Raw genomic sequence first — 15,245 nt, forward strand, 5'->3', positions numbered from 1 at the left:
TGCACTTCAGGTAAAATCAAAGAACAAACTGGTGTGAAGTCATTCATTCCATGTTTGTTTGGAGTTTGAAACACAAAACGCTTGTCTCCTGACCTCTTTAGACCATTTAGAGGAGAAAGAACAAAATGCATGATTCCAATGTCAGGCCTACTATCAAAGTGTAGAAAAGGTTGATTTAAATAGAATAAAATCAGGCCAAAGTGAAGTTCATTTGGAGTTTGTTTCAGGAGTTTGAAACAGCTTGTAAAAGTGGCAGGATATTTTGAACTTCCTATTACCCTCAAGCAAAGAGCAGAAGCAACTTAGCTGTGAGTAAAGCGGGAACTAAAGTCCTTGGTTGCATTTAAACTACGGTATGTAAACCCATCCATCCGCCCTGTCACAACAGTGAAGTTAATCACCACCGTTTGAGAAAAAACACCCGAGTCTCCTGTCTGACATTATACAGGCCAAGATAAGGTGATTCTGAGCAACGGCCCTCCAGGATCTTCACTAAAAGCTCTATATTTCATTTTCCTGCTGTATGTAAAGTCAATGGCCTCTAAAATAAACTGTCAATCCACGACACCCTCCTTTGTCACACTGCAGAGAACACAAATTTTTTCTCTCTCTTTTTTTGTGTTGTTTTCTGCCTTTCCTCAGATGGAAGATAACAAAAGCACCCTCTTCCTCCTCACCTTCCTCTCAGCCACCATCAGAACAGCAGATTTCAAAATTGATCCATGTCACCCAGACGATTTCCATTTCAATCTATTTTACACCTCATGGAAGGAAGGCCATTTGCACCAGGGAATCACTCATGTGTTTCGCTCCGAATGATGATAAATTGAAGGGCTGTGGTGAATAACGATAAAAAGGATTTTATAAGTTACCATTCCATTCGCATTGGCTTTCCTGTAATGCTGTCAGGCTGAATCATGGCTCTGTGTTTTCCACTGAGTCACATGTGGCATAAGCTTGATTTAATCTGCGCATTAGATATTAAATATTTGTGATTCCAAATCGGCTTTTACAATGTTGAGGGAAACCGCAGATGCTTAGTTGCATGCAAAGTTTAAATCACTTCACCTGATGCCTTTGCCAAGAAATAATATCATCTGTGCGCCAAGGTCAAGGGTATAACAGATTTTCAAATACACATTTTCTATGAATAATAATAATAATAATAAAATAAAATATGATGGATGAATGTTTGTGCAAAACCAGTGTGTGCTCACACACCTGTTCAAAAGATTGAAACATCCCTTTACACACATCAGAAAACATACTTTTGGACTGCTTATGAAATAAATATTCATCAAACCACCCCAGAATCTTTTACCCAGGATCTTAAAAGCAAGAAAATGGCAAATACATTAATATTGTAAAGCTAATGAATAATTTATGTAACTGTGTAACACGCTGGTGCCTTAAAGTGAGACTTGATAAAAATGGTTTTTAAAAAGATTTTTAAGTTATCTAGGTCATTGTAGAATGTCTAGTTAGAGTGAAGTTATTCTAGTCCAGATGACTAGAAAAACTCTCAATATAATAACTCAATTGGAATGCAGATGAATTCAGAAGCAAGGCACAAAACAATTCAAAACGGAGAGTGAAAACTGATGAAAAATCAATCAAAATCAAATAAATATTGAAGCCACTTTTCTCAGTTTCATGTTCAAGTAGGTATTACGTTTAATATTTGCAGGGCAGTCACAAAATACCATGTACCTTTAGGAACATATTTTTAGTAAGCTAGTGAAAATGGCCAGCGGTTGAGATGCAGCATTTAGCTAGACCTGTGGTGAACAAAATGCTCCCCCAAAACATTATTTTCCATATTAAGATGGTTGTAATCTGGAGATGTCATCTGGTACAGACAAAAATACTCAAAAACCAACAATATTTAATTTCTTACCATAGCTGTACAAGCAGAATGATGGTTGTTGATATTTGTCCTGCCCTTCCTCCACTGTCATTGGCCAATAAAACAGCAAAAACTGGAAAAATATGCTTTGGTGGATAAAAAGCCTGTTTAGACAACAATAATATATTAAAATGTTTTTCTTTTGTGTTTTTGAAATTTTTTGTGTACAGATGTCAATATTGTCAAAAACTATCTGCGAAAATGACTAAAAATGCTGTATTATGCATGCCAGGCCAGTAGTTGGTGACACTTCCTCAAGAGTCACTAAATGACAAAAGCATTAAAGCAACACTTTCTTGTACAATATATTAAACAGTAGAGTACAACACTAGCAACACCAAGGTCATGGGTTTGATTCCTGGAGAAACCTAAAATGTTATCCAAAGTCGCTTTGGACAAAAGCGCTTGCAAAATGTGTAAATAGTTAGCATGGCTGAGTTGATCATCACTGCTGATCAAATATCATAAACACACCATCTGAAGGCACAAAGACCTTTAGTCACATGGCATTTATGGCTCAAAACATCCTGGCAGCAAAAATGAGCTACCATGAGAAAAGACTGTGCATTTCTGTGGAATCCAGTGCAAGTGGAGCGACTGCCATAGAGATGAATGGGAATGCTAACAGATAGCTTTCTCCAGGTATTATAAACCTCCTTGTTCTACATTAAATCATGTTTTAATTACGGGAGGATGTACAAATTCTCCTGTTCCCTATCTGAGCATTAGTCTCCCCAAGGACCGAATGCAAATTCCACAGCAGCAGCTCCTCAAATAGCTAAAGTAGATGATAATTAGATCCATAGTTAGCCGTGAGGGGGCAACAGTCTTATCCTGTTCAGTCCTTAAAGCATTTTGGGGCTTGTACTGTGTCTTTTCTATCAAAAGAGTGAAATTAAAGAGCGAATAAGATGAGGAAGTTTTGCTTGCTCCACAAAAAAATTAAAATAAAACAAACGAGAAGTTGTCCCATCAAGCTTACCCCTTCAAAAGTGACTGCCCACCAAATGTTTCACACAATGGCCTGCCAAAAACTGCCAAACCCCCTCGAGCGCAAATCAGCCTTTATGCTGAGGTGCTCACAAAAACCGTGCCAGGTTTAACTGCATAGCAATGAAAGGCAGAGTTTGCCAACATCGCTGACGGTACATAAACATTGACGCATTGTCCTCTTGTCTGTTTGGGAGAAAACATTCCTGTGCTCTCTGTTTGTATGCGGGAGCAAACCGCGTTGTCTGGTTAAATTAATGAATCCACATTGGTGCAATTATTGGAGGCAATAACTTTGAGTGCTCCTTGCAACCACCCTGTAATTTTACAGAGCTGATGTAAAGTTGAAATGAATGATGAACACATCAAAGCATAAATAAAGTAGATCTGGATTATTGATCAGCCCCACAGGTTCAGCAATTTTTTTTTAGAGATTCCTAAAGCAATGTCTTTTTTGTTGTTTTAGTAATGGAGGCCGAGGAATCTTGTAACAGAAACCACTAAATCAAAAACACAAGTGGTCACAGCACATGCTCAGAATCCTTTGAGAAAATGTACATAAATATAAAAAAGTACATAATATTATAATAAATGTCCATAAACAAACCATATAATATAATAACACACACACAAACAAACACAAACAAAATAATAAAAAAAAAAACAAAAACAAACACACACACACACGTATAAAAATAATAATAATAATAACACACACACGTATATGTATAAAATATAACATTTAAAACTCGCCCACATTTATGTAAATATTACGAAATTTAAAAATATATATAATTATAAATTATTATATAAGATAATAATACTACACATAATAATAACACACACACACACGTATAGAACATAACATTTAAAACACACCTACATTTATGTAATTAGTACTAAATTAAAGATATAGTTATAAATTATGTATAATATAATAGTACAACACATAATAACAATAACACCCACCCACACATATATGTATAAAATACAATTAAATATTTAAAACACACCCATATATATATTTCCACCATCTAAAGGCAAAAATTATTCCAAATTATTTCTTAAAATTAATTTTTTTTTGTATATTAAATTGTTTTGTATACCAAAGAATGGCAGGAGATTTGTAGAATAGTGTGATTTTACATTTGCCCCCGGTTTCCCCTACATGGTAAATAGCTGTGACAAACACATTCACACTCTACCAGACAGTTCTGCTGAAGTAGTCAACATCTTACATATATATGTGAGATTATGCTCAAAAGCTGTCACTATTTTTCACTCCGAATGGGGCTAGATGACACAGTTTTTACTCCTGTAAGGGATCATTTGTTTTTGAAAGTCAATTTCTGTGTAGGCATACTATACATGAATGTATTAGTTATGAAAAAGCTCCTGAACATTTTTTTTTTATTGATATTTTATTTTATTTTATTTTATTTTATTCCTTCTTTCAAATGCTAGTCTGGTATGGTCTTGCATAACACATTACTCTAATCTGATAAAGTACTTTACCAGATGATTGCAGCGTGTGAAATATTTCAAATGGGGAGCTGGGCCTTTAAATAAACCATCCAATGCAAGTCTAGGGAAAGCGTGACTATCTATTCTGCTGGTGTGGGAAAGTTTGCTGCTAATGAAGCTGGGACTAAAGCCTCTCTGGTCTGTGAACACCTTCTCCTTTAATCTTTATTTATTTAGTGAGTGCCTATACACTGCAGTGTTAGTAATTAGCCCTCTTTCTCCTTCTAACTCCTTGAACACGAAATCACAGAGCAGAGGCCACACTCAGTGCTAAGGGCAGGGAATACACAACAGCAAAGAGGAGGAAGAGAAGAGCCAAAGCTCTCTGGAAGGCAAAAACGAGGTGCCGAGATTCTGGCGAGCAGCTTGTCTGATTAGTGCTGATTAGGGTCTAATTGGAGTTCTCCAAAACAAGATGACCTCTGCTTTGTTTACTGATGGGATTAATCGTGGCCTGGCAGAATTAAAAATCCCAGCTGAATTAATTCCTTCCTCATTAGATTGAAGCTTTTTAAAATGCAGACTGTGTAAAATGTGTTCCATGTCCCTGGAGAGTCCCGTGGTGTTTTGAAAGTTCAGTGGTGTTTTTGAGTGGGTTTGAACCTTTTTTTTTTTGCTATTGACGAGCAAAGAGTTCAAAAATTCACTAAGGCTTGACCTTATATGGCACAAACGACATCAGAGCAACCGCATAAGAAATAATTCTAATGAGAACTCATCAGATACTCTGGAATGATTTGTATCTCTTGGCCACAGTCAGTACCAGTACTATATTTATCGTAGTCACATTGGAAAACGAGACGTTCACATTCTCAGATTATGCATTCTGAAAAACAATATACTGAAATAGGAAGTTAGAATCTGATTTGCCGGCTGCAACCGAGAGCTAAACAGTGACTGCACAATTTGAACAGCCGTGATTCTGAAAGAAAGCTGAAAATCCTTTAATTTCCTCCATCTTCCTTTTTGAAACATTCTTCAGTAAGAGGTTTGACAAAGACAATTCAATCAATGCAAAACTGTTTTAAGAATTGGGGTAAAAACTGTATGTTTCTACAAATCCAGTAAAGTGTTTTACGAATATCTCAGTAGAATAAGAAACACAGACACAACATAAAACCTATTGCAGTTCATTGATTTTAAGCATAAAACACCATACTGTATATGTTTATTGCAAATTCATTGTAGTGTTATTTTATTATAGTCAGTGTTATTTTAGTATTATTTTTATACTATGATATTAATTTAGATTTTTAATGATCTTTTATTTTTTATATTTTCAGGCTTTTAATTTTATCTTAAGCTTTAGTTTTTTTTGTGAACTTTTTTGATATGGATTTTGATATGTGGTTTTATGTGCTGTCATTTTTGCTAAGCTTTAATTTATTTTCTTGCCATTTTAATTTTAGCAATTTTAGTACTTCAGCTTATTTCAGTTATTTTCCAAGGCAGCAAGCTTAAAGTTTCCCATCTATATTTTTATATTCATATTTTATTTATTTATTTTTAATTAATGGCGAACAATATTGAATATATATATACACACACACACACACACACACAACACACACACACACACACACACACACACACACACATTTATTTTGACACTGCTTCAGAGTTACATTGCAAAATAAAATTGTTGAAAAGGTTATCTATCGACAAAACGAATGGGATTTTTACCTTTGTAACTATTATTCAAAATTCCAACAAAAAATCTGAAGTTGAAACTGAAACATCTGAAATTATGTTTCAAAATCTTTTTTTTTTTTTAAGTTGAAATCATGGTAGGCCACATGTCTTGAAATGTTTACACAATGCTAAAATATGTTTTTTTATGCATAAAATAAATGGGATTTTTATTTATGTATTTTTTTTTTTTTTTTTACCTCCACGACCTGAATGTTCTACACTGTCATCTTGAATCAGTCCACCAGTGTATTTTAGAGAGATTTCAGCTTTCTCCCATCCCAAATGTGCGGTTGGTCACATGTCAGTCCTATGGAGAAAGCAATCCAAGCATTGTAAACACTTCTACAGTACTAAAATGAAATATTAGCAACATTTAAGTTGCTAAGATTCAAAAGTCTGGCCACACACACAAGACTATTTGTGTGAAATTAAACAGTTAAGCACTCAAAACCTTCCTCATCAGATTCTGATTCAGAAACAGTAACTGTAGAGCAAACATCCCAGCAGTTCCTTTAAGCAACAGACACGGCAGTCTTCTCCTTCACGGTGCATGAAAGATCCCCATAAATGCCAGCAAAGGGACTTTAATACTCTTACTATATCTGAAAGTCCAGCTGTTCCTGGTGAGCAGTTGGGATTGTTTGGATCAGGACAAGTGCTTATTGTCAAGGTTTAAGCGCAGACAGGTTTGCTGATTGCCATTGATGTGTTCCACCGTGGGGACCCAGTAAGTGAGCTGTCCTCAGCCCAGAGAAATGTAGGCCTAAGTTGTCTGAAAGATTCTCTGTAGGGATATGCTGTCCCTCAGCATGAGGCATGGATTTAATCACTTAACCTGTCAGAGCACACGAGTAGTAAATAAAAAACGCTGCTCCCACAAGCCCTTTCTCTGAAACACAAAAACACACACGCAGGAACATATTCCCATTAGCACTGACAGCCTTTCTTAAATGTTTAATTTCACTTCCCTCAACTAGCATGAACACTCCGACCTAAGAGCTGGAGAGAGTTTATTACCGCGCGGCTAATGGTCTAGCACCAGCGCAGCATCTCTATCGCGACACATCAGCATTAAGAGGATAATAAACAAACTCCAAATGTGACGAGACAGTTAATAATGATGTTGCAGCAGCTGCACAGATTCGCATTAATATTACAGTTGGCATCAAAGACGCGCTCGCAGAACGGGCGCCAGCGACACGACTGCACATTCTTCCCTGCAACCTACACAGATATGCATTACATATGACAGTGTATAATTAACCTAATCTTTAAGATCATTAAATCCACAAAAGCAGTAATTGCTATGCAAACATGTTAGATTTGCATTGCGATTGTGTCCAAATCTCATTATCTGTACTTTAACAAGACGGGGAAATTCATCTCGTTGTCAGCACCTGGGACTCCTGCGATTGTTGTTGGATGAACAGGAGGAGACAGATCTATCTATCTATCTATCTATCTATCTATCTATCTATCTATCTATCTATCTATCTATCTATCAACTCCTATGTTCACTTACTATTGTGACAAAACACAACTGGGGAACACAAGCTTTAACAAGGAACACAATTATGTTTGATTATTGCATTGCATACCTAATGCACTGAACTGTGGTTGGTTAATGCATTAGTAGGATTAATGCCAATTGTACTGAAAAAAGTAACACTTTATAATAAGGTCCCACTAGTTAAAATTTGTTAATGCTAAAATTAAAGTTAAAGGTGAACTAATAATAAGAAATACCATTTTTTCTAACAGTATTTATTAATTTTTGTTAATGTTAGTTTATAAACATGCAAGTGTCCATTAACTCGTTTATTAAATAGTATTAAAAGATACAAATTTAGATTTTAATAATGTATTAGAAAATGTTAAAACTAACATTAACTAAGATAAATAAATCCTTTAGAAGTATTTTTCATTGTTAGTTCATGTTAACTAATGTATTTAACCTTATTGCAAACGGTACCCCAAAACAAAAAAGTTTCATATCTTGTTTAATACTTTCAGACAGATATGATGGGAAAACAAAAATGTACTGCATTTTAGTATAACCCATCACCAGGAATAGCATTAAGCAACAAAGTCACCTCAAATCAAACTGTTTGCCAACCACTGGCACTTGCTATCAGATCTGTGATTTGGCACAAAACCCAGACCAATGCAAAACTCATGCTTCAGACGGTCCTCTCTCTGCAAATTTAGAAACTTCACTGTACTGTATATATAGATGGATGAGCTTTTTAAAAAAATGAGCTTTGTGAGACTGAGCACTAAAAGTCCCCAAGATATTATGAAAAAATTTACATTTGGGATGAAATGTTGCATTCAAGTGCCTGTTTTAGTCAAGAAATGAAATGTGACATTTACTTTAAAGTGTGATGGTTAGTCTTCATAAAATGTCAATATCAAAAACGAGGGAAAACTGAAGCTTGACATCTTCAATATTTCACATAGTCTGTGTTCTCACAAAAGCATACATTAATGTCGATTATGTTTATGTAATTGAGCTCCATCCCTTTATAATTACTAATTTATCTGCTGAAATGTTAAGTTCAGAGCTTAATTGCTGAAATCGAAGCCAATAATTGTGAATTTTAACATTCTGTCGCTGCAGCGGTATGGGAACAGCGTTATGGTGCTCATTAGATGCCCAGCATGACATTAATCTTCATTTAGAGGGCCAGCGAGACAAATGAACTGAATATTTCAGGCTTCAGTAAAACAATGCAGGAAAACAACACAGAAGAAAGCAATATTGCAGAAATGAAAGTGTAACATCTCCCGAGTGGCTTTCTATTAGTGGAACTGGTTGTTCTGTTTATGCATATGTGCGTTTTCATTGACCGTTAATAGTCAGTGTGTTGTGGATGTGAGCTATGCAGAAATGTAATTCACATTCAATCCTAAACATAATTACTGCTATGACTACTTCCTGCGTGTATCCGGGGGGTCTATTCTTTCTCCTCGGCGGAGACCATGCAACATACAGCCATAAACAAAACCATTAGCTATTGTAATGCAACATATTCTATAAAAAAAATCCAACTAGCAGAACAGCAATAACATGCTATTGCAATAGCACTGTTATTTAGCTGTTAAAAAGCAATGACATTTCAAAGAGAACACGTTTCTGTGGGCCGTACTCGCCTCTGGGATGACTTTATGTGCCGGAGATTGGACAAAAGCTCAATTCACGGATGCAGCGATTGGGAATGGAGGAAAAGAAAAACAGATTGAATTATCATCCCATCTGAAAACAATGATTTTCTTTCTCCATTCCTGACAGGATAAGTATCCCAGCGTGAATCTGGGCCAGATGCCCACTGTACTCGAGTTCATTTGAAAATTTGCACGCCATATTAGTGGCGCAGCTGCGGTACACACCAGAGGAACATCAGAGGTGATGTCTTGTGCTGCACACTCAAAATGAGAATAGCTCAAGTAATTGGCCTATAATGCGAAATGGTTACTTTTCTTGATAATCATGTCCATTGGCAAAATTCTGACCCTGCCATCTGAATGTAGCAACAGAAACACAGACTCATCAGACCAGGTGACCCTGTTCCAATCTTCTATTGCCAGTGGCACCAAATCTGCTCTTCTGCTTCTGTAGCCCAGTTCAGAGAGTTCTGCATACCTCGGTTGTACAGGTGGTTATTTGAGTTACTGTTGCGTTTCTATCAGCTCGAGCCAGTCTGGTCATTCTCATCCGACCTCTGGCATCAACAAGGCATTTTCGCCCACAGAACTGCCGCTAACTGGATATTTTCTCTTTTTTGGACCACTCTCTGTAAATCCTAGAGATGGCTGTGCATGGAAATCCCAGTAGATCAGCAGTTTCTGAAATACTCAAATCAGTCCATCTGGCACCAGCAAGCACGCCATGTTCAAAATCACTTAAATCACCTTTCTTCCCCATTCTGATGTTTGGTTTGGACCAAGGGTCTCCAACCCTGCTCCTGGAGAGCTACTGTCCTGCAGATTTTAGCTCCAACCCCAATCAAACACACCTGAAGCAGCTAATCAAGGTGCTCAGGGCTACTTGATAATTACAGACAGGTGTGTTGGAGCAGGGTTGGAACTAAAGTCTGCAGGATAGGTAGCTCTCCAGGAGCAGGGTTGGAGATCCCTGGTCTAAACTATGTCTACATGCCTCAGTTCCTGTCATGTGATTGGCTGATTAGATGTTTGCGTCATGAGTAGTTGAACAGGTGCACCTAATAAAATGAATGGTGAGTTAATATAAGAAAATAAATTTTAAAACAATTAAAATTCCAGTTGGTAAATGTAATAAAAATTTCAGCTCATCAGTTCAAAGTGAGCCAAATGTTAAATTTTGCCCAACCATGAAAATCACACATCTCCAGCTATGCTCATCACCAAGGGAGCATGGGTAAATGTGGACCCCCTGCTGCCGACCTCAAATCCACAAGCAACCCAGCGACGTCTCATCAGCATGATACTTAATGTGCTACGCTCTGTGTTTCACTGCTTGCTGGGCTAGCCCTCTTTTCTTCTCTCCCTCCAGTGCAACATTCAGTCTCCATCTCCATCCTCACGGCTGTCTATTCTGACTCACCCACACCAGACTTCTGCCTGAAAAAGTCTTATTTACAATGATGTTTTTATCTTTGAAATGAGGTAAAGCCCCACGGGATTCCACTGCATCATCATCTTCATCATCGGTTTATTAAAAAATAATCTCACGCGGTCTCATTCACACATGACAGCACATGTGCATATCCCTTGTTGTAGATCACAGCTGATACATATCATATGACTTTCTTGGGTCGTGGTAAATGAGGCATTACTTCATGCTGTCTCTGTGTAGAGCATCTTACACTGCGGTTGACGAACTATGTAACCACAATGTGTTTCTTCTCTGTAGGAAGAAAACAGGCTATGTGGACAAATTTATCACTTATCTTTCTACCATGCTGCCAGACCTGCCATTGTAAAGTAATGCTGGACACAGATAGCAATGATTTATATATATATTTACATCTGAGTGGCACAAACAAAATGTAAATACAGGAAAAGAGGAAAACTTGTTTTCTGCTTTTAATATTTATTATTTAATATTTATTTTGTTTTTCATCTGTATATATGTATATGACAAAGCACACACACACATACACACATATATAAAGCATATATATATATATATATATATATATATATATATATATATATAAATATATAAATAGAATGGCATGACATATATATATATATATATAGTATGGCATGACATAATATATATATATAAATGTTTGTTTGTTAGTTTGTTTGTTTTGTTTATTAATTAGTTGTTATTGTATTAATATAATAATAATAAAAAATCTCACAAATAATATAATAATAATATAATAATAATTAGTTATTTTCTTTCGCAGTATTTTTGTTGTTTTCCAGTGCAAATATCTAACCATTCTTAAATCGAGAGACATTTACTTGAGAAGAAAAATTACTTTATATATTACAAGGACAAATATCTGCTAAATGGAGTCAGAGAATAAAATTTAATTCAAAGATAAAACAAGTTAATTTTTTTCTCCCCACTTGCAGATTTTTTTTTCTTATTTCAAGCAAAAACTCACTTAATTTTGGTGCATTTCTCAGAAAACAAGACCTATCTGAATTTATTTTGCTTGTCTAGTAAATTTATTTTGATTTAAGAAAGTTACAAAATTTGAACTGGAAAATAAGACAAAAATACTGAGTAAGAACAAACTTTTGCATTTTAGTATTATAATATAATTAATATAATATAATATAATATAATATAATATAATATAATATAATATAATATAATAATACATCATAACTTTGGGCAATCTGATCACATAATGAGCCAAGAAAGTTGACTGATTGTGGCTGATGTTACTAAACGAAAAATCTGATCAAACACAGTGCATTGTGGGATACAGTATTAATGGCAGTATGCTTTGTCATATACAGTACTTAATGGATGAACTGGTATTTTGGATGTGGGGAAACCCTAAAAATAATAATTTAGCAACAGTCCTGATTATATACTGCAAAAACAGTAAGCGTAGTATGTTGTGTGCCATTTCGAACACAATCTCCTCTTTAATAACAGCACTATGAGCATGTGAAGGCATCGCTTTTTCTCCACCATGCCTAGCAACAACAGGTGTGCAGCAGGGAGGTGTATTGAGCTCATGTGTGGTTTTAGCCATCTCACTCCGAAGAGCCGATAGCGAAGCTCCTTTATCCAGCCTCTTTAGGGATCCACGAAGGACGGCTTCTCCTACCATGCTTGAGCTTTGCTAGGAACGATGATAATGACTTCATTTTAGGGGCCGGCTCTGAACAGAAGATAAAGGAGCAAATTACACACTCAAAAGACTGCGCTCATCGGGATGAGTTTTTAGGGTTTTTTTCTGACCGAGGATCGAGCCGGTACCAGATGAAGGCAGATGTGAGAGGAGGATCTCTAGAGGGATTATGCTGTATTTCTGATTCTCATCCCTGGTCTCCCCATGGTTTAATATGCGCCAGAACTCAATCTCACACCCTGAGTGCTGTTGATAAGCCTGAGCATGGTGGCATCAGACCCCAGAGAGGAGTTTATGTAGAGCTAGCGCATGGCAGAAAATCGAATTTCTCCATAGACAATGAGGTCCATTTGTACAGTCAGACCGGATGAAAAGAGCACGTTCCGCCATCACTGTTTCCCACAGATTCCCACATTGTTCTCCCTAGACTGAAAAACAGTTTTAATGGATGTTATGGAACTTGTTAAGGGCTGATTTAATTAAATGGCAAAACTTGCCACATGTTTTGTATTCATCTTTAGTTGCAGAGCAGCTTTTTTTGTTTCTACGCTAAAAATCGTTCCTGTCACTTACTGATTCAGGAAAAACACAATTATGGTGCACAATCAAACTAAAAGTGGGCTGCTAAAAGTCCACAGAGATAAAATCCCCCTGCTGGAAATGCTCTTTTTATGTTTTCTTAATAGCAGAGTTTCATAATTTTACATAAACAGCACAGAAGGTGCCTTAAAGACAACATGCAATTAAAATTTACCCTGCTTTTCTTCATAAAGATGCCTAGTCTTATTATAAATTAAGCATTGGTGCACATTTTTTTTTTCTCAGCGACAAAATAAATAAATAAATAAATAAAAAAGTCACACTGGTTTGAAATGGTTTGAAAATGCTGATAACTCGATTTCAACTCTTCAGCTATTTTAAAATAGTGCTGGGCAATGATTAATTGCATCAAAAATAAAAGTGTGTGTACTGTGTATATTTATTATGCATATATATAGACACACACACACACAGTGTATATTTTGAAAATATACACACACACTCACACACACACACACACACAAACACAATCAGTGTCATATACATACAAATTTATATATATATATATATATATATATATATATATATACAGTATATAATTATATTCATATAATTTATATTATATATACATATATTTAGTGCTGGGCAACGATTAATCATGATTAATCGCATCCAAAACAAAAGTTTTTGTTTATATAATATATGTGTGTGTACTGTGCACACATACAGTATATATTTAGAAAATATTTACATGTACTTATATTTTATATTCTATGTAATTATATTTAATATATAAACATAAAGTATTTTTCTTAAATATATGCATGCCCTTGTGCGTATTTATATATACACAGTACAGACACATATATTATGTACGCAGAAACTTTACCCAGCACTGTATTTAATATATAAACATATTTTTTTAAATATATACATGCATGTGTGTGTGTATATATATGCATAATAAATATACACAGTTCGCACACATATATTACTGGATATTTCTGGATGCGATTAATCGTTGTCCAGGACAATTTCAAAACTCATGTTATTTGCGTTATTTCACTCAACATTTGTGTGCTACACAATATTGTGCTACACAACATCTAATGTCAACTTGTTAGCTTCCCTACAGTAGTTGACGTCACGTTAACGTCTGTACCAGCTGTGAGCGTTAGGTTGTTTTCTGCGGGTGTCACATGTTGACTGCCGTTTTCTTGACGCTCGAGTAGCTGTCAATGAAGTTGGTGCCTGCGAAAATCATCTCCAACCAGTCACTGATAAGTTTCCATTACTGCGGACAGCTGCTCATGGAGGTGGCAGACAGTGATTCAGCTCGCTGGAGTCTGCATTGATGATTGGAAATATATTCTATATTATTCTGTAGGTTATTTACCAATGATTCACTAGAGGACAAAAAATGATGCCAATCAGCTTTGAAATGACTTGTAAATGTAAAACTAAAAGCAATTTACTCACTGAATTTGCCAAACTCAAATAGGAAATAGACTTTATTTGAATGAAAATAAGAGTTTATATTTGCTATTTATGAATTAAATGGGAACTTCTAGATGCATTTAATGTAAAGGGAAGACTGGGGCTAGCTGTCACACTTTTCACAGATGGTAGGTTTATCTTTAAAAGTCCATGTTTACAGACATACAGTACATCTAAAAGTCTTGGTTATAAAAATCCATTGCACATGTCCAATAATATTATCCAGGAAATAAATAAATAAATAAAAAATGCAGTTCATTCAACACACATTGCTACAAATGGAACCTGCCACTAAACATCCAATTACAGTCTATTTAATGAATTTTTTTTTTTAGTTTATTTTAAACAGGCAAATAATTATGAAATACAAAATGGTGGAAAAATGGAAAAGCAAACATATAAAACTATCAAACCATTATTAAGGCCAACATAAAGCATATGTTACAACCTGCCCCCATCTGACATTTACTACTACAAAATGTGACACTGATATAAAATATCATAATATTGGAATTTAGTTTGCATAGAATTCACAAAAATTACCGCAGTCAAGGTATATGAAACAAACATGAAATTTGTGTAATTTAGCTCGAAGCCCTTGTGACAACTTGCCCCGGTCTCCTCTACTGTGTAAAAACATTTTAGCCCTCTGCAATGTCATTTTAAACATAATTTGCATTCAGTGTAAATTGTAACTCACGCATCCTTCTATCCTCGCACAATAAAAAGAAAAAAATAACATGTGTGTGCAACGATGCAAATTCTGTACAAATAAATGAAAAATGCATATA

Source organism: Cyprinus carpio, chromosome B4, assembly GCF_018340385.1.
Source record: "Cyprinus carpio isolate SPL01 chromosome B4, ASM1834038v1, whole genome shotgun sequence".
Lineage (NCBI taxonomy): Eukaryota > Metazoa > Chordata > Actinopteri > Cypriniformes > Cyprinidae > Cyprinus > Cyprinus carpio.